The sequence below is a fragment of the Leucoraja erinacea genome, chromosome 26, assembly GCF_028641065.1.
Source record: "Leucoraja erinacea ecotype New England chromosome 26, Leri_hhj_1, whole genome shotgun sequence".
NCBI lineage: Eukaryota > Metazoa > Chordata > Chondrichthyes > Rajiformes > Rajidae > Leucoraja > Leucoraja erinaceus.
The window spans coordinates 5651936-5672222 of record NC_073402.1 but is presented as its reverse complement, the minus strand read 5'-3'; the positions used below and the strand labels follow the sequence as shown (position 1 = coordinate 5672222).

General features: G+C 45.3%; 1 protein-coding gene across 1 annotated transcript in view; it reads right to left on the bottom strand.

The window, feature by feature from the left end:
- The window catches only part of cdca8 (cell division cycle associated 8), a 141138-nt gene that overhangs the window by 90598 nt on the left and 30253 nt on the right, over positions 1-20287 (bottom strand). The gene's annotated exons all lie outside the window — the stretch shown is intronic.

The window sequence follows — 20287 nt, the reverse complement described above, 5'->3', positions numbered from 1 at the left end:
GGCTCCTCTCCTGACGCTCCGCAGCGTCGGCCCAGCAACACTCCTACGCCCAGCTTCTCCGCGGCTCCTTGGCCTTTCCAAATCTGAAATTATGCCGTGGATGTGAAAAGCCAGCATGCCATTGCAAATCTGTCACCTAGATCATAGAGCCTAGAACAGTAGAGCACAGGCACCAACCCTTTGGCCCACAATGTCCATTCCAAATGTATTGCCAAGGCTATTATCAGCCAGCACATAATCTTCATCTCTCCCTTCCCTGTATATCAATGAGTATATTGTATTGTATATTCCCTGTATATTCAAAAGTCTCTTAAATGCATTGATCATATCTGCTTGCACCACCACCCCTGGTAGAACATTCCAGACACTCACGCCCTGCACTGCTTCTTTCAACTTTGTCCTCTCACTTTAAAGCTACAGTATGTCCTGTAGTATTTGATATTTCCATCCTGGTATAAAGGTCCTGCTGTCTAAAATATTTATGCCTCGCATAATTTTATATACTTAGTTTAGTTTAGTTTAGAAATACAGCGTGGAAACAGGCCCTTTGGCCCACCGAGTCCGCACTGCCCAGCGATCCCCGCACATTAACACTATCCTACACACAGTAGGGACAACTTTTTACATTTATACCAAGCCAATTAACCTACAAACCTGAACATCTTTGGAGTGTGGGAGGAAACCGAAGTCCTCGGAGAAAACCCACGCAGGTCACGGGGAGAACATACGAACTCTGTACAGACAGCACCCGTAGTCAGGATTGAACCCGGGTCTCTGGTGCTGTAATGCAGTGACTCTACCACTGCGCCACCATGCCGCACTTCTATCAGATCTCGCCTCAATCATTGGTGTTCCAGGGAAAACCATCCTAGTCTATCTAACCTCGTCTAGTAGCTAATACATGGGTGTCAGTGGTTATGGGGAGACGGCAGGAGAATGGGGTTGAGAGGGAGAGATAGATCAGCCATGATTGAATGGCGGAGTAGATTTAATGGGCAAATGGCTTATTTCTGCTGCTATCACTTATGAGCTTACCTGGATTGTAGCTGACAACCTGGACAATCTGCACTGTGGAGGCAAAACAAAGTTCCCCACGCAACATCCCCATTTCAAAGCATTATTCAACATCCAACTCAGCAAGATTGGATCACAAATTGCAGAGATTGGAGGTGATAACAGTGCCTGTTTAGGGAGGGATATTTTAGTCAATCCGTCCAGTCAGCAGTTGAACAGAGGTACACAGAACAAACATAGAACATAGAACAATAAGGGATAGGCCCTTCGGCCCACAACGTCTGTGCTGACAATGATGCCAATCTAACTAATCTCAGCTTCCTACAGATAGACACAAAAATGTAGAGTAACTCAGCGGGTCAGGCAGCTTCTCTGGGGAAAAGGAATTGGTGACGTTTCGGTTTTCAACCCATAACGTCACCTATTCCTTCCCTCCAGAGATGCTGCCTGTCCCGCTGAGTTCCTCCAACTTTTTGTGTCTATCTTCGGTTTAAACCAGTATCTGCAGTTCCTTCCTGCTCAGTTGCCTGCACATAATTCCATTGTTCCTGGCCTGTGCTTGTGTCTATCTCAATGGATATAAGACAATGAGAGCATAGCATGGTGGCACAGCGGTAGAGTTGTTGCCTTACAGCGACAGTGACCCGGGTTTGATCCTGACTACGGGTGTTGTCTGTGCACAGTGTGTCCGTTCTCCCTGTGACCGCATGGGTTTTCCCCAGGTGCTTCAGTTTCCTCCCCCATTCCAAAGACATACAGGTTTGTAGGTTAATTGGCTTCCGTAAATTGTACCAGCGACAACAAAAGGCCTGTCCCCACACTGCACCTATTGATGGATCACAATACATCGAGACTCAAGGACCTGCTAATGCTGGAATCTTGAGCAAAACACAAAGTTCTGGAGGAACTCAATGGGACAGGCACCTTCTTTGGAGACAAATGAACAGGTGATATTTTGGATTAGCACCATCCAATCAGTCTGAAAAATGTTCTTGGTCCAAAACATCTCCTGTCCTTTTCCCAACACAGATGCTGAGTTCCTTTAGTTTTGTTTAGTTTTAGTTTAGTTTAGGTTAGAGATACAGCGTGCAAACAGGCCCTTACACAACAACCAGTGATCACCCCGCACACTAGCTCCATCCTGTACACTAGGGACAATTTACATTTTTTTACTGAAACCTGTACCTCTTGGGAGGAAACCGGAGCACCCAGGTAAAACCCACATGGTCACCGTTAGAACGTACAACGTACAAACTCCATACAGACAACACCCTTAGTCAGGCTCGAACCCGGGTCTCCGGCACTCTAAGGCAGCAACTCTACCGCAGCGCCACTGTGCCACCTCAGTTCCTCCAGCACTTTGTGTATTGCTGATCCCTTTGTTCTCAGGCAAACAAGAGTTGCCAACGTTGGCAAGTCCTTTATTGTTATGGTCTCAGAAACATAAAATGGCATTATGTTTTTTTTTTAACTTGAATTGTTTTGAGAATTAAATTTAATTCAGTTTCACTCATATAGTTACAATAATTATTTCAGGTTAGCCATTCTTGCAAATGTGCACTGATGCACAAGGCCAATAATAATTTTACTGTTCCTACATTTTTATTACAGAAATTGATTTAATAAACTCATAAGGAAATATGACTTCTGGGGGGGATTAATATATCCCTCTGTCACTATTTCTGCTTCACTGCTGATAGAAATTCTGTCAGACAGGAATAACAAACAGCAGTCGGTAAAGAATTCACTTAAAAATATGATGTAGCCTGCAATATGACCCAGTATTTTGAATGTCATTTAATATATATTAAATATTAGTGGCACTAATCTTCCATTATCTGCATAATTCATGCAAATTAAACCAATTAACTATTTTAATATAGACAAAATTGTAAACTAATATTCTCCCTGAATTTGAAAAGAAAAACACTATCTTTTATTTATAGTCAGGATATTCAAACACGTTGGTTGTATATAGCTGGAAGAAGCTCTGAAATGGAATAGTGAGTTTCAGTTAAAATATAAATATAATAAAACCTCACAAATTCACGACCTCTGTCACCCAGAGAGAAAAGGGCTGAGGTAAACTATCAGCCTTCAGTCACATATTATCCTGATTTGGAAATATATTTCTACTCTTTTATTGTCTCTGCTTCAAAATACTGTAAATCAATAACAGCTCCATGGGCGTGCTTTCAACATCTCCTGTCCGTAGCCTCCAAAGGGACCTGAACTGTTCAAGGGTGTGGTTTATTCTAACCTACTCGAAAGCAATTAGTGCAATGAATAGCAACCAGATTTGGGGCAGCATGTTGGCACAGCAGTAGAGTTGCTGCCTTACAGCACCAGACACCCAGGGTCGATTCTGACTATGGGTTTGGTTTAGAGATACAGCGCGGAAACAGGCTCTTCGGCCCACCGGGTCCGCGCCGACTAGCGATCCCCACACATTAACACTATCCTACACCCACTAGGGACATTTTTACATTTACTAAGCCAATTGACCTGCAAACCTGTACGTCTTTGGAGTGTGGGAGGAAACCGAAGATCTTGGAGAAAACACACACAGGTCACGGGGAGAAAGTACAGACTCCGTACAGTTAGCACCCGTAGTCAGGATTGAACCCGGGTCTCCGGTGCTGCATTTGCTGTAAGACAGTAACTCTACCGCTGCGCCACCGTGACCGCCCTTTGTGCTGTCCGTAGGGAGTTTGCACATTCTCCCTGTGACAGCGTGGGTTTGCTCCGGGTGCTCCAGTTTCCTCCCACACGCCAAAGACGTACAGGTTTGTAGGTTGATGGGCTTCGGTAAAAATTGTAAATTGTCCCATGTGTGTGATAGTGCTGGTGTATGGTCAGCACGAACTCAGTGGGGAGGAGTTCCTGTTTCCACGCTGTATCTCTAAATTAAAAAAATCTAAATCTGTTAATCTTTAAAGTGACTGATGGGAACACAAGTAATTGCAAATGCTGCACTCTTGAACAAAACATAAAGTGCTGTAGGAACTCAGCAGGTCAGGCAGCATTTTTGGAAGGAATGGACAGGTGACTTTTTGTTTTGGGACCCTTCTTCAGACTGAAGTGACTGATGTTTCTCAAAGCTACTGATTCTCATCACAATGTAGCTGCTATGACAACTGCCCTAGAGGCAGGTACCAAAGACTTGCTCCATTGGAAGAACTGCTTGCTGGGGTCCTGTGTGTTGTGTGAGTGGGGAGAGGCTCCTATATGTTTAACTATTGTGACTTTTTAAAACAGGCAGGAGCCTTTTTGTGTCTACTGTGTCTATCTGCAGCGCATCTGCAGTTCCTTCCCACACATTTTGTCTGCACCACTGAGAAATCTGCTGAAGAAATACCTGCTTTGAAGAAGTTCTCCTCCTCTCTCCGACGAGAGTTCTACAACACACTCTAGTTGCAATCCCAGTCTGAGAAGGGTCTTGACCCAAAACATCACCTATTCCTATTCACAAGAAATGCTGTTGGGCCCGCTGAGTTAATTTAGAGATACAGCGGAAACAGGCCCTTTGGCCCACCAAGTCCGCACCGACCAGCGATCGTCGCACATTAACACCACCCGACATATACACTAGGGACGATTTCTTTACCTATATACCAAGCCAATTAACCCACAAACATGTACGTCTTTGGAGAGTGGGAGAAAACCGATGATCTCGGAGAAAACCCACACAGTCACGGAAAAAACGTACGAACAATGTAAAGACAGCACCCACGGTCGGGATCAAACCCGGGTTTCCGGCGCTGAAAGCACTGTAAGGCAACAAATCTACCGCTGCCCCACCGTGCAGCCCCTATTTACTCCAGGTTTTTGTGCCTATCTTCGGTGTAAACCAGCATCTGTAGTTCCTTCCTGCACATGTTTAAGAAAGTAGTTAACGTATAGGCTATCCCCAAAGTTCATGCCACCTTGCAATGGCAATCATGATTTGCAAGGGAACGTTTGACATTAACCAAGAGGCAGAACCTGGGCATTTCTAAGGAGACTCAAAGAAGACGAAAGAAAGGTTGAAAGGGACTGAGAGCATTAGGGCTGGGGTACCAACTGAAATCTCTCTTCTGAACCTGGTAGGCAGTGAAAATAGGAGATGTGCGTGGAGCCAGACTTGGACGTGTGCATGAGAGAGTTGGGGGACTGGGGGTGAAAGGGACAAGGAAACGCAAGGCTGTAGACAGATTTTGAAAACACCATGAAAATTGTAAAATGGAGCCAAGGGTGAAGAGCAAGTTCAAAGTGTCTATTTAGAAAATGCACCCATGGTAGGGACGCAGGAAAAGGAAACACTTTAATTGCAGCAATTTACAATCACTTTTCTCTTCCAAGCACTGGCCCGACCAAGTCTATTCTTCAACTGTACTTACATTCCAGATCTGGTCACCATGGTGATCACATTGAGAAGGTTCAATTGGTCAATGGTACTTTATTGTCACATGTACCCTGATGAAATCAAATTGCTTATAATTCAGAAAGAACTTACGATAATTTAGCACAATCAAACCTAAGTACAAGGGTTACACAAAAAAGCTGGAGAAACTCAGCGGGTGCAGCAGCATATATGGAGCGAAGGAAATAGGCAACGTTTCGGGCCGAAACCCTTCTTCAGAAAAGTTTCTCCAGCTTTTTTGTGTAACCTTGCCTATTTCCTTCGCTCCATAGATGCTGCTGCACCCGCTGAGTTTCTCCAGCTTTTTTGTGTAACCTTCGATTCTCCAGCATCTGCAGTTCCCTCTTAAACACTAAGTACAAGGGTGTTAGAGCAGTAGAGTACACAAGAGGCGCCACATTTCCGGCTCCATCAAGTTTCAAATGCAGAGCAGAGATATTGTTATAATAATTAGATAGACTCTCATGCAAGATCCATTGAATGTTGACTAGTTGCATCGAGTGCGCTGCCACACATTGCACACTAGACAGTACAAATGGTAAAAGGCCCCAGGTTCAATTCTTGTTGGTGCCCATTGAAGCTCAGCTTACCCGTAGTGCTCATTCCATGTGGCAATGTCAACTAGCGGCTAAAGAGAGAAGGGCCTTTCCTTTCTCCTCCCTTCAACAGAATTACTTGCCATTCTCTGCCACAGAGGTTAAGATTGAGCAATTTATTGGAGAGCACTAATACATGATTTGAATGAGAATGTATTTAAGAAGGAACTGCAGATGCTGGAAAATCGAAGGTACACAAAAATGCTGGAGAAACTCAGTGGGTGCAGCAGCATCTATGGAGCGAAGGAAATAGGCAACATTTTGGGCCGAAACCCTTCTTCAGACTGATGGGGGGTGGCGGGGAGAAGAAAGGAAAAAGGAGGAGGAGGAACCCGAGGGCTGAGGGATGGGAGGAGACCCCGAGGGCTGAGGAAGGGAAGGAGACAGCAAGGGCATGAACATTGAATTCTCCCAATTTTGTTAGCCCTTCCTCAGCCCTTGTGCTGTCTCCTCCCATCCCTTAGCCCTCGGGTTCCTCCTCCTCCTTTTTCCTTTCTTCTCCCCACCACCCCCCATCAGTCTGAAGAAGGGTTTCGCCCCGAAACGTTGCCTATTTCCTTCGCTCCATAGATGCTGCTGCACCCGCTGAGTTTCTCCAGCATTTTTGTGTACCTTTGAAGGAGAATGTAGTTGGCATGGTTAGTAGGTTTGCAGATGGTATGGTTTGGACCTTGAAGAAGATTATCTTAAATGTCCATTGAAGATAACATTGAAGAAGTGGGCCAAGGATTGGCAAATGGAATTTAACCTGGACATGCGTGGAGTGTTGCATTTTGAAAAGTTAAACCGGGGCAGGACTTACACAGTAAGGAGAAGGGCCCAGGAGAGTGTTATAGAACAGAGAGACCAAGGAGTCAGTGCAAGTGCATTGTTTCCTGAAAGTGGCAATGCAGGTATAAAGGGTGGTTGAAGAAAGCCTTTCTCCGTCATTGATCCGAATCCTCAAAGCTTGTTTAGTTCAGATTAAATGAAGGGTGCGTGAACAGGGTTAGTTCATGTGACCTCTTCGAATTGATGGTGAGTGTTGAGTGGACCACAGGGTTAGACGGCAAAGCTCATTCCAGAGGTCAACAGGCTCGTGCTACACCAGCAAGTGGAATGGACAGACATTATCCAGGAGGACATAATGGATGCCCAGTTGGGCAAACCACCCTTCAATGTTGAAGTCTATGAGGTGTAAAAATGAACCTGAAACCTTCTGACTCACAGGCAAGAGTGGCATCAAATGAAACAAGGCGGACACTGTACAGATAGAGGAGTAGCGGGTGTATAATTTATCTGCCACGTTATAAGTTTGGGGAAGGGAGAGGCACAGAAGATACGACAAAAGCTATTGGCGTCACGGAGACTGAAAGAACTGTGAGAGTGTGTGTCCAAGAAACGCAAACATTATTCACTGCGAGAATGTCACATGGTATTTTTTAATGAGCCCTTTAAACAGAATATAATGTTCCATCTGGTGCAGATGTATAATTTCATGAACAATTCATGACATTTTCTTTTGGCTTTGTGAAGACATCGGTCTGTGTGATGAATTGGAAAGAATGAAATTAACCCGAGCAAAGATGTGGATAAGACGATTATAATGATCTGGTTGAATGGGGGTTGAATGGGGGTTGAATGGGTAGGTGTGGGGCAAAGGATAACGGAATCAGACTAATATTCTGTATTTCATCTCATTTACCAACACCATTTGTAAGTAGTCAAGCGAGAAATAAACTGAGATGTAATAAGGAACTGCAGATGCTGGTTTAAAATAAAAGATTTATTACTCCAGTGCTGGAGTAACTGGAAAGGGTGCAGAGAAGATTTATAAGAATGTTGGCCATGACGTGAGGGTCTGAGCTATAGGGAGAGGTTGAATGGGCCGGGACTCTATCCCCTTGTGTGCAGGAGGATGAGAGGTGATCTTATAGAGTCTCTTGTCCAGAGTAGGTGAATCGAGAACCAGAGGGCATAGGTTTAAGGTGAAGGGGGAAAGATTTTACTGGAATCTGAGGGGTAATTTTTTCACACAAAGGGTGGTGGGTGTATGGAACGAGCTGCCGGAGGAGGTATTTGAGGCAAGGACTATCGCAACTTTTAAGATGCAATTAGACAGGTACATGGATACAACAGGTTTAGAGGGATATGGGCCAAACGCTGGCAAGTGGGACTAGTGTAGATGGGACATGTTGGTTGGTGTGGGCAAGTTGGACCGAAGAGCCTGTTTCCACACTGTATGACTGTATGACTCTATAACTCATAAGGTCAGGTAGCATCTCTGGAAAACACGGATAGGTGATATTTTGGGTTGGGACCCTTCTTCCAGGAATGCTGCCTGATCCACTGAGCTCTCCAGCACTTTGTGTCTTTTCTGAGAGAGTAGCAGTGTACAATTTCTCTGCCACATTATCAGTTTTGGGATGGGAAGAGGCACTGGCGGTACAATAAAAGCCATGGGTGTCAAGTAGACCTTTTGAGTATTCATTTTGATGAGTGAAAGGCCTGGATAGAGTGGATGTGGAGAGGATGTTTCCACTATTGGGAGAATCTATGACCAGAGGTCATAGCCTCTGAATAAAACCTTTAGGAAGGAGATGAGGAGGAATTTCTTGAGTCAGAGGGTGGTGAATCTGTGGAATTCACTGCCACAGAAGGCTGTGGAGGCCGTCAATTAATATGTTTAAGGCAGAGATAGATAGATTCTTGATTTGTAAGGGTGTCAGGGGTTTTGGGGAGAAGGCAGGAGAATGGGGTTGAGAGGGAAAGATAGATTAGCCTTGATAGAATGGCGGAGTAGAATTGATGGGCCGAAGTTATTAATACAAAACTGGATCCAAACTCAAAATTAACAATACTTGGAATATCAGAGCAAAGTTTAACACTCACAACAAGCCAAAGAAATTTCCTCGACTACAGTATAATAACCGGGAAAAAATTAATATTAAAATTTTGGAAAGGCCCTACAACCCCCACAATTAAAATGTGGATTGTGGAAATGTCGGAGACCCTATATCTAGAAAGAATTAGACTTGTCTTAATGGACAAACAAGAACTTTTTGATAAAATATGGGCTCCATTTATTAATTATCTGACGGGATAGATTGGCCCAGCACGAAAACCCAACTGAAACCTGAACTCAGGATTAGATGAAAAGTCATACTTTATAATCTACGAACCTATCTCCAAGGACGTATTATAAGTAATCCATTCCATCTTTTTCGTTTTTTTGATATTTGTAACTCTTTATTCTCTGTTTCACTCTTTTTCTATATAAAAAAAACACTAGAAGCAGAAGTAATTGACAATTGAAAATTTTAATAATGTATGACTGATGTATATGAAAAGTTATTTAACTATAATATGTAACTATACTTTATAATATGTCTACTTCTAATAAAAATGGTATTAAAAAAAAAAATAGATAAGAATTGATGGGCCAAATGGCCTAAGTTTGCTTTTGGACCTTATGAACGTGCTTTAAGTTCTCCTTTCACCTTGCACACTGCCAAGGAAATTGCATTGAGTTTGAGGCAAAGGAACAGCTATCACATTTATTATTTAGGCTTTACCTGGGGAACTGACTACACTGTTGGGTTAAAGTGTCAGCTACAATATTGTAACCTACTTTATCTTGTTCCTCACTTCCTATGTGGAACATATCCCTGGGGAACGATATTCCTCATATTTTCTTCCAACTTAGAAGGAGCCAAATGGTCTATAAAACCTTTGTGGGCTTTAGACATCCCCATCAGCTACATTATTTCCCTGTGCTCTATTTTCTTTCACCTGCCCCATCAACTTAACATTCACCTGCGCAAGGCATAGCTTACAGTAAAGGGCCTGTCCCACTTTCCCGAGTTATTCACAAATTCTCCCGAATTTTCCCCTTGTTTCAAAATCGCAAAATGTTCGTAACGAGTCCATAGGAGTCCGTGGATATATCGTAGCGGCTCGTTAAGCCAGCCATAGGTACTCGGGGCATCAGGTAAGTCGGAATGTTTTTTCCAGCCTGATAAACAATGTCCACGAGTAAATAAATAGCCCCAAGTACCTACGGCTGCAATAACGAGCCGCTACGATATATCCACAGCCTCCTACAGACTCGTTACGAACATTCTGCGAGTTTGAAAAGGGGAAAACGCGGGAGAATTCGTGAATAACTCGGGAAAGTGGGACAGGCCCTTAACTAATTAACCTGGGAGCTTGTGTTTGGGCTATAAGAGGAAGCCAAGGGAGCTGGGGAAATGCATACGGCCTCAGGGAGAAAGTCAATGACAGCATGGATGTAATGGAAAGGATGTAATGCTGAGGCTTTATAAGACACTGGTCAGACTGCATTTAGAGTATTGTGAGCTGTTTTGGTCCCCATATCTGAGGAAGGATGTTCTGGCACGGGGAGGGTCCAGAGGAGGTTTACGAGAATGATGCCGGGAATGACCGGGTTAACATATGATGAGCATTTGACAGCACTGGGCCGGTACTCACTGGAGTTTAGAAGGAGGAGGGGGAGCCTCATTGAAACGTACTGAATAGTGAATGACCTGGGGAGAGTGGATGTGGAGAGGGTGTTTCCACTAGTGGGAGAGTCTAAGACCAGAGGTCATAGCCTCAGAATAAAGGGACATACCTTTAGGAGGGAGAAGAGGAGGAATTCCCTTAGTCAGAAAGTGATGAATCTGTGGAATTCATTGCCACAGACAGCTGTGGAGGCCGTCAATTGATATTTTTAAGGTGGAGATGAACAGATTCTTGATTAATACGGGTGTTCAGGAGTTATGGGGAGAAGGCAGGAGAGTCGGGTTGAGAGTGAAAGATGGATTGAATGGCGGAGTAGACTCGATGGGCCAGATCTACTCTAATGTGAACTTATGCGCAGCACCCAGCATCAGGATTTTATTCCCCTCTGCTTCACCCCCATTCCATAACTAGAGCTCTGCGGTAACAGCACTACCTGCTGCAACACAGATTACGATGAAACCAAATAGTAAAACTACTTGGAACTGCAAGGAATTTCAGATGTTGGTTTACAAAACCCCCCCCCACAAAATGCTGGAATAACTCAGTGAGTCAGGCAGCATCCCTGGAGGACATGGACAGGGGACGTTTTGGGTTGAGACCCTTCTTTAGACTGATTGTGGGGGGGGGGGGGGGGGGGGGGGGGGGAGATAGCTGGAATAGGGGTGGGGGTAGGACAAAGCATGGCAAGTGATGGGTGGATACATTTGGGGAAGGGAGGGTTTAATTGGCAGATTGGTGGACAAAGACTCAAGATGAAAAGGCAGAAGGGTGTCAGACAAGGAAAGGGCCTGTCCCACGAGCATGCAACTGCATGCGGCAAGCGCAACCTAACGTGGTCGCTTGAGTCATACGGCCTCGCGGGGCCGGTCCCACTTTGATCGCGGGAGCCGTATGGAGTTGTGCGGAGCTGGTCCCGAATACGCGCGGGGCTCCGGAAAACTGACAGTGTTAAAAAATTCCGCGCGGCAACGGCCTGCTGGCCCGCAGCTGCATTGAGGCCGCACGCACCGTCTCGATGGGCGTACGCACCGTCTTGACGCCATACGTCACGTGCAAACTTCCCGCGGACTTCGCTCGAACTTCACGTCACTCACTCGACCTCCGTGCGGCCCCCGCTCCTGGCGGCCTCTGCTTCCGGCCCTGTATGGGGATCACTCAACCTCCACGCGACCCCTGCACGGCATGCAGTCGCATGCAGGCACATGCTCGTGGGACAGGCCCTTAAGGGGCGTAAAATGTGAAGCCAGAGGAAAGTATATAGTTGGGACAGGAGAATAGGAGCAGGTTATAGGAAGAAATGGGTGCTGTTGGAGGGATTAGTGTGCTTAGTTTAGTTTAATTTAGTTTAGAGATACAGCGCAGATACAGGCCCATCGGCCCTCTGATCCCCGCACATTAACACTATCCTACACACTTTAGGGAAAATTTACATTTATAGAAAGCCAATTAACCTACAAACCTATACGTCTTTGGAGTGCGAGAGGAAACCGAAGATCTCGGAGGAAACCCACGCAGTCACGGGGGGGAAAGTCCAAACTCCGTACAGGCAACACCTATAGCCGGGATTGAACCCGGGTTTCTGGCGCTGAAAGTGCTGTAAGGAAGCAACTCTACCGCTGCTCCACCATGCCGTACCATTTAACCCTGTACCCTGAATCTGGTTTTCACGTTGGACCCAGTTGCCCCCTTTATTATGGCTCAGATAAGAACAGACACAAAGAACATCTTGTAGAACAGTTTGTTTAAGAAAGAACGGCAGATGCTGGAAAATCGAAGATAGAGAAAAATGCTGGATAAACTCAGTGGGTGAGGCAGCATCTATGGAGCGAAGGATAGATGCTTCACTCCGTAGATGCTGCCTCACCCGCTGAGTTTCTCCAGCATTTTTGTCTACCTTCTTGTGGAACAGTGGTGAGTTCCTTAAACAAGTTGGTTTAGTCAAGGCCTGCACCGTATGTGTTTTTTAAGTTAATAAAAATAAACTTTATTCAGAATAAAAAATATATACAAAACAAGAACTATGCAAATATCCTCTGAAATTTTTCCACATATACATATATTAATTCACTTTATATTTGGTAGTGTTTCTAAAATCCATAATGTCACTCCGCACCCTTGCCACTCATGCGGCCCCCTGGGGTGATATCCCATCCACCGTTTGAGGGGCATCTCCACGACACCCTGCCCATCCCCCCATGCCAAGAGCGGAGGGACCCTTGACTGTTGTCCTCCCCCATAGCGTTGGCTGTTGGCTACACAGGGCTTTAGTGCGTCCCTCAGCACGTACTCTTGCAATCTGAAGCGGGCCAGTTGGCAACATTCGCCGACGGACATCTCACTTTGCTGGGAGACCAAACATTTTGGGCGGACCAAAGAGTTCTTTCACCGAGTTGATAAGCTGCCAGCAACACTCGGTGTCAGTCTCTGAATGTGGCCCTGGGAACAATCCGTAAATCACAGTCCTCTGTAACGGAGCTGTTCGAGATATGGGGAAACTATCTGAGAGAACCCAAAGTGTTTCAATGATCCGCAGCATCTATGGGCTTTTACACACTTGCCACCCAATGGTTACATGTGGATTTTACATTTTTCGAAATAATTTAACAATGATCAATGAACGCTTTGTAATGTTTCATCTTTGTTTCTTTTCCCAGAGTTATCTTTAATCTTCTGTAGCCTGTTACTTAGAAAGGTATTCTCCGATTTGTCTGACAAGTGGTTGCAATAAAGGACAACTTGATTTCTGGATCAGTTATATTGCCTTCTGTCTGTTATGCCTGTGTTTATCTTTACTCCAGCTTGTTGTGCCTTGCAATCTAAACACTTCCAAAATCTTCTAGCATGACCTTAGTTACCTTCACTATGGTTCAATGGCTTAATCATAATCGTGTGTGCCAAGATACAGTGAAATTCTTATTTTTTGCATTCAAATCAATAGGATTATTACCCTGCATTAGTCCAATCTCTGGTTAAGTCATAATGCATAGAAACAGTCCACTGAGTCTATATGCAAGAGTCGCCAGGTTTTGGTGCCATTTCCCAGCTGCAGCTGGCCATAAAGATCCGTTGCAGCCATCGCCTTCTTTTACGGTTGTCCCGTGAACCATCGTCCCTCTCCATCTTCAACCCTCATGATAGACGCAAAAAAGCTGGAGTAACTCGGCGGGACAGGCAGCATCTCTGGAGAGGAGGAATGGGTGACGTTTCCAGTCGAGACCCTTCTTCAGACCTTCATGCCCCAGGAGTGCCTCCCGCACCGACCTTGAGGGTGTGGAGAGTAAGACCCTCGGTTCTTCTTACCGTCCTTGTCCAGCATCTGCCGCTGTCGCCGACTCCCTCCACCTTCCCTCTGGGTCCTGGTCTTCGAGGTCAAGCAGGAGCCTGGCCTCACCCAAATCTATGGTGGGCGAGCCAAGGTCGCTGTCAGGGAGAGCCAACTGGGGTTTGTATATTTTCTCCGTGACCTGAGTGGGTTTTCTCCGAGATCTTCGGTTTCCTCTCACATTCCAAAGATGTACAGGTTTGTAGGTTAATTGGCTTGGTGTCATTTAAAAAAATAATTCTCCCTAGTGTGTGGAGGGTAGTGTTAATGTGCGGGGATCGCTGGTCGGTGCGGACTTGGAGGGCTGAAGGGCCTGCTTCTGCACTGTCTCTCCAAACGAAACTAAACTAAACTGCTTAGGAGTCGGTTTGGAGTCACGTATGGTACAGCGGACTTGCTCCCCAATGACACAAGTAAAGCGATGGTCGACATAAATGATAATATATAATATATATTTTTAAAATTCAATAAATGATGATTATTTTTTTTTTTTTTTTCGAGAAAAATTACTATCTTTTCTTTATTTCCACATGCATTTACAATATCCAGTATAAATAGTTACAGGTGATCAAATATAATTTATCATATTACACAAAATACATACTTATTTGAAAACACCACTGATCATGAGGCTTCAGAATTATTGTTTAAAGATTATTTAAGAATCAATGCCTTGAACTCGGAGCTGTTAGTTTGCAAAGCCCATGTGTTAATCTATGTTAATCTTTATTTGAGCATTCCCAAAGTAAAATCCAGGCATTTTGTACATTATTAGGTTCTTTGGCTGGTTCAACCAAAACTTTCACCTTGTCATAAAGTTTTTAAAATTATTTTTATTAGAAGCAAGTGTACAAGGATAAAACATTCGGCATATAAAATTATACAATTATTGTACAGCTTCAATTTTAACCTTTTAACCTGAAATTGAGAGAAAAGAAGAGAGAAAGAACAAGAGAGGGAAAAAGTTAGGTGAAAAGATAGCTCGGAAAAGCAGATAGAAAAGACCCCTGGCCTGCCATACAATTATTGTACAGTGGAATTATATACCAAAAGTGACCCTAAAGGATATTAGAGAAGAAAAAAGAAAAAAAAATGGGAAGATGGAAAATGGGACCTACGACCCCCCCCCCCCCCCCCCCACCTCACCCCACCCTGAATCCTTTTTGCAACCTGAAAATGGAGATGAAAAGAAGAGCTAAGAAAGAATAAAAGAGAGAGATTAAAATGGGATAGGTGAGAAGAAATAGCTCAACCAAAGCACTTAGAAAGAAGTTCCTATTTGCTAAGATTATTGCCAGTCTTGTTCAAGGTGTTGGGTTGGGAAGAAGCTATCTTGAACCTGGTGGTCACGGTTTTCAACCTCCTGTACCTTCTTTCCAATGTTGAGATCAAGATTACCTGGTTGCTCTATATTTTAGCTCCCCTTCCGATTCCCACACTGACCTTTCTGTCGCAAATTGGAGGAACAGCACCTCATATTTTGCTTGGATAGCAGCGGTATGAACATTGCCTTCCTTAACTTCAAGTAGCCCTTGCTTTCCCTCTCTCTTCCTCCCCTCCCCATTCCCAGTTCTCCCACCAGTCTTACTGTGTCCGCCTACATTTTATCTCTATCCCACCCACTCCCCTGACATCAGTCTGAAGAAGGGTCTCGACCGAAACGTCACCCATTTCTTCTCTCCAGAAATGCTGCCTGTCCCGCTGAGTTACTCCAGCATTTTGTGCCCGTCTTCAATTTAAATCAGCATTTGCAGTTCTTTTTTATACATTGAGATCAAGGTTGTGTCCTGGCATTATTCAATCAGATTTTCACCCTCCCTCCTGTACTCTGACTCATCATTACCCATTATTGAGGGGTGGGGGGGTAGCTTGTATATCAGTAAACTGAGGAAAATGTCAAAAGAAGGAATTGCAGCTGCTGGCTTACCAAGGAAAGACTCAAAGTGCTGGAGTAATTCAGCAGGTCAGCAGCATCCCTGGACAACATGCATAGGTGACGTTTCGGGTCGATACCCTTCTTCAGCTGGACTCGACGGAAGGTCCCAACCCAAAACGTCAGCTATCCATGTTCTCCAGGGGTGTTACTTGACCCGCTGAATTACGCCAGTATTTAGTGTCTTTCCTAAGCTGAACTAGGCCTAGTCTTGTTAACGAGAGGCCAGGTCGAGATGGTGATAGTGAGGAGGTGTTGGCTGCTCTTGCCAGCCTCTTAGATACATTTGCCATCTCCGCACTGTCACCCAGTCAGGCCCAGTTGCAACATCTGTGGATTAAAAGACTCTGTCAACAGCTGCTTTAATAATAAAGCAATCGGCATATCACAGTGCAGCCTCTGACTGTTGTATATTTAATAAATGTATTTAGCACAGTCACAGGGCAATTATAATGCATTACGTTCAAATGGCATGATGGAGAATAATTTTATGGGATCATTTACATATATATCCTTGGAATATTGTTTACCAGCCTTTAGCTGGTGTGATTTGATGGGATGTTGCCAGGCCCTTACGGAAGCAAACTTTTATAATAAACTTGGCATTGGTTAACCAGCTTCACCCCAGGCTACACTCACGGTTACTGGACACTTATTGTTGGCTGAGCTCCTCCGGCACTAGGTGGTTTGTGCACAACGTCATTAAACCAGTTCATAGTTTGTGATAGTCCTTATGCTATGATACAACACAATAGAACTTTATTTATCCCGGGAGGGAAATTGGTCCGTCAACAGTCATAAAACACAAGATAAATGATACATAAAATTAAAATGACAAGTGGAAAGTCCAGGATTGGGGATTGTCCAAAGATTGGGGACGAGGAGGGGGTGGAAAGGGGGGAGGGGGGAGGTGTTTAGGGGGGGACGGGGGGGGGGGGGGAGGGGAAGGGAGGAATTGCACAGTTCTGTCCTTGGTGGGACCAGTCTGCTACTGAAGGTAGACACAAAATGCTGGAGTAACTCGGCGGGACAGGCAGCAGCTCTGGAGAGAAGGAATGGGTGACGTTTCGGGTCGAGACCCTTCTTCAGACTGATTTTCAGGTGGAGACCCCTTAAAACTCTTCTCTGAACACCCACCATCCCCCCACCAGACATTGCCTCGACCTCTATCTACCAACCTGCCTTCCTCCCACCCCAACCCCCACCCTTTCCGTGTGTTCACCATCCCCCCTGACCTCCCCCTTAAACACATTTTGTCTGTTGCTGAAGGTGCTCCTCAGGTTTGATCAGCATGTCACGGAGGGGGTGAGCTGTATTGTCCAAGATGCTCCGCAAGATGCTCTAATGCCCCTGTCCCACTTAGGAAACCTGAACGGAACCCTCTGGAGACTTTGTGCCCCACCCAAGGTTTCCGTGCGGTTCCCGGAGGTTGTAGGTGGTTGGCGGAGGTTGCAGGTAGTGGAAGCAGGTGGGGAGACTGACAAAAACCTTCTGGAACCCTAAATCTATGTATAGTATTATCTGATCCATTTGGATAGCATACAAAACAAAGCTTTGCACTGAATCGGTACACTAGACAATAATAAACGTAAAGGGGGTTAGACAGGAGGTTGTAGAGTGGTGGGAAGGTACTGTTCCATCAGTCTGAAGAAGGGTTTTGTCACGAAACGTTGCCTATTTCCTTCGCTCCATAGATGCTGCTGCACCTAATAAGTTTCTCCAGCACTTTTGTCTACCTTCGATTTTCCAGTTCAGTTCCTTCTTAAACACGGTGAGCAACACAGCACAGCCAGCAAACACAGGCATTGGTGTCATTTCTACACAGTCTGTTGGGTCTGTATAGGCGCATTGGTTGGGCTTTTGGCCATGGACTGACCTGTAGTTCACTCCAAAGCCTCTGGCGCCCTGCTCAGGTCACTAATGTACCAGAGGGTCCAGCTCAAATTGTGTTTTAGCAGCACATGTGAGACAAAGGCAGACTGGCCCCATTACAGAATATCTCTGGCATGAGCATTTTCTTCTAAATGCATAAATTCAACACTTCAGTTTCACCATGGGACTGAACCAACAGCCTGGGGCATGAGGAACAGTGAAATCAAAGTGACAAGTGTTGCTGGCCAAAGCAAACAATGAGCTGAAGCTCTGCCACCCACCACTAATTGCCTGGATCATCAGCCAAGCTAAACCATGGCAGAAGGAGTTGTTCCTTCAAACTGGCACATGGCTTCACTCTGACTCCAATAGCTTTGAGTTTAGTTTATTGTACACATGACAATGAACTCAACTCAAACTCAAAGCTATTGGAGGCAGAGTGAGGCCACACACAAATTGGAGGAACAGCACCTCTAATTTGGCTTGGGTAACCTGCAACCCAGTGGTATGAACCTTGAATTTTCTAATTTTAAGTAACTTTTGACTAACACTCCCCTCCCCTCTCATAGAAACATAGAAACATAGAAAATAGGTGCAGGAATAGGCCATTCGGCCCTTCGAACCAGCACCGCCATTCAATATGATCATGGCTGATCATCCAACTCAGTATCCTGTACCTGCCTTCTCTCCATACCCTCTGATCCCCTTAGCCACAAGGGCCACATCTAACTCCCTCTTAAATATAGCCAATGAACTGGCCTCGACTACCCACTGCGGCAGAGAGTTCCAGAGATTCTCCTCCCTCCTTGCCCCCTTCCTCCACACGAGTCATTTACCCAGTTTTCACAGTTCACCACATTGTATCCTTCTTAAGATCGCACCTTCCTTAGTCAACAATAGGCCCACCAGGGCACCACCCTGCCTGAGGTAATTTGTTGCCCACCTTGATTCGTCCTGGTCTTTTCGCACCTCTAACTATTTTTCCCCCACCCCCCTACTTTCATAGAAACAGAAACATAGAAAATCGGTGCAGGAGTAGGCCATTCGGCCCTTCAAACCAGCACCGCCATTCAATATGGTCATGACTGATCATCCAAAATCAGTGCCCCGTTCCTGCTTTCTCCCCATATCCCTTGATTCCGTTAGTCCTAAAAGCTATAGCTAACTCTCTCTTGAATACATCAGTCTGAAGAAAGGTCCCGACCTGAAACATCAATTATTCTTTTCCTTCAGAGATGCTGCCTGACCCACTAAGTAACTGTCTCTGCCTCTTCCCTTCTTTTTCCCGCCCCCCACCACCCCCTCCCCGACATCAGTCTGAAGAAGGGTCTCGATCCAAAACATCGCCTACTACTTTTATCCATAGATGCTGTCTCATCTGCTGAGTTTCTCCAGCATTTTTTGCCTACTTCGATTTTTCCAGCATCTGCAGTTCCTTCTTAAACACTAAGTTACTCCAGCACTTTGTGTCTATCTTTGATTAAACCACCATCTACAATTCTTTGTTTCTACAACCATAGCTTGCTTTGATTGTTGTGGAGATTGGTGGAAAGACACTTTGGACCTAGAATATAGAGCACTACAGCACAAGAATGGGCCCTTCAGCCCACAATATCTGTGTTGAATGTGATGGCGACCATCTCTTATCTATGTTGGGAAGGAACTGCAGATGCTGGTTTACACCAAAGATAGACACAAAAAGCTGGAGTAACTCAGCGGGTCAGGCACCACCTCTGGAGAACATGGATAGGTGGTATTTCAGGGCGGTACCATTCTTCAGACTGATTATAGTGGGGAGGAGAAATCTGGAAGAGAGCCTGGTGAGCGATAGGTGGTTATAGATCAGTTTTTTTTTAGCAGATGGTTGGGCAAAGACAAAAAGTTTGAGATATGGAGATAAGAATGGAGGAGGCCAGAGGAAGCAATATGGGTGGGAAGGGAACTGTGGGGGAGGGGGGAGGGTGCCGGAGGGAGGGAACAGGGAATGGGAGAAATGGGTGTGTATCCAATGGGCCACAGGGAGGAATGGGAGGTGAAGGTAGTGTGAGGAACGGGGGCGTTGTTTGTTAGTTAGTTTGTCCAGCGTTGAATCTGCGCCCAGCGCGGCCTGTGGACTTCGGGAGCTGCAGGAGGTGGCCGTTTCTGGATGTCCAAGCCGCTGAGGTTGTCCTCCAGTCCTGACATCGGACTTTCAGCACCCCGGCGAGCGGGCCTGAACAGCGGGCCACCCGTAGCGGCAACAGCGGGGGGTTTGGGAGCCGACCGACCACTGGATATGCTCTTTATTACTCGTATGGCTGTATGGCGACCACACATTTCACTGTACCAGTTGGTACATGTGACAAATAAATAAATATATCTTGTATCTAGTTATCTAAAATTGGAGAATTTAATGTTCACACTATTGGATTGTAAATGACCCAAGCGGAACATTGATGTTCCTCCATAGGAACATATATCCTCCATAAATTCGTAGATTGATTTGATTGTGGCACTAGGTGACAGGCGAAAGGGCAGACAAGAGCCTTGACATTGATCTGGAATCCTAGATCATCATTGACTTTCCCCATCTGCAATGATGCGCCGTGACCATTAGATGGCAGACTGTATACAAACCTGCTTCAAATGGCTCTTCCCACTCTGGA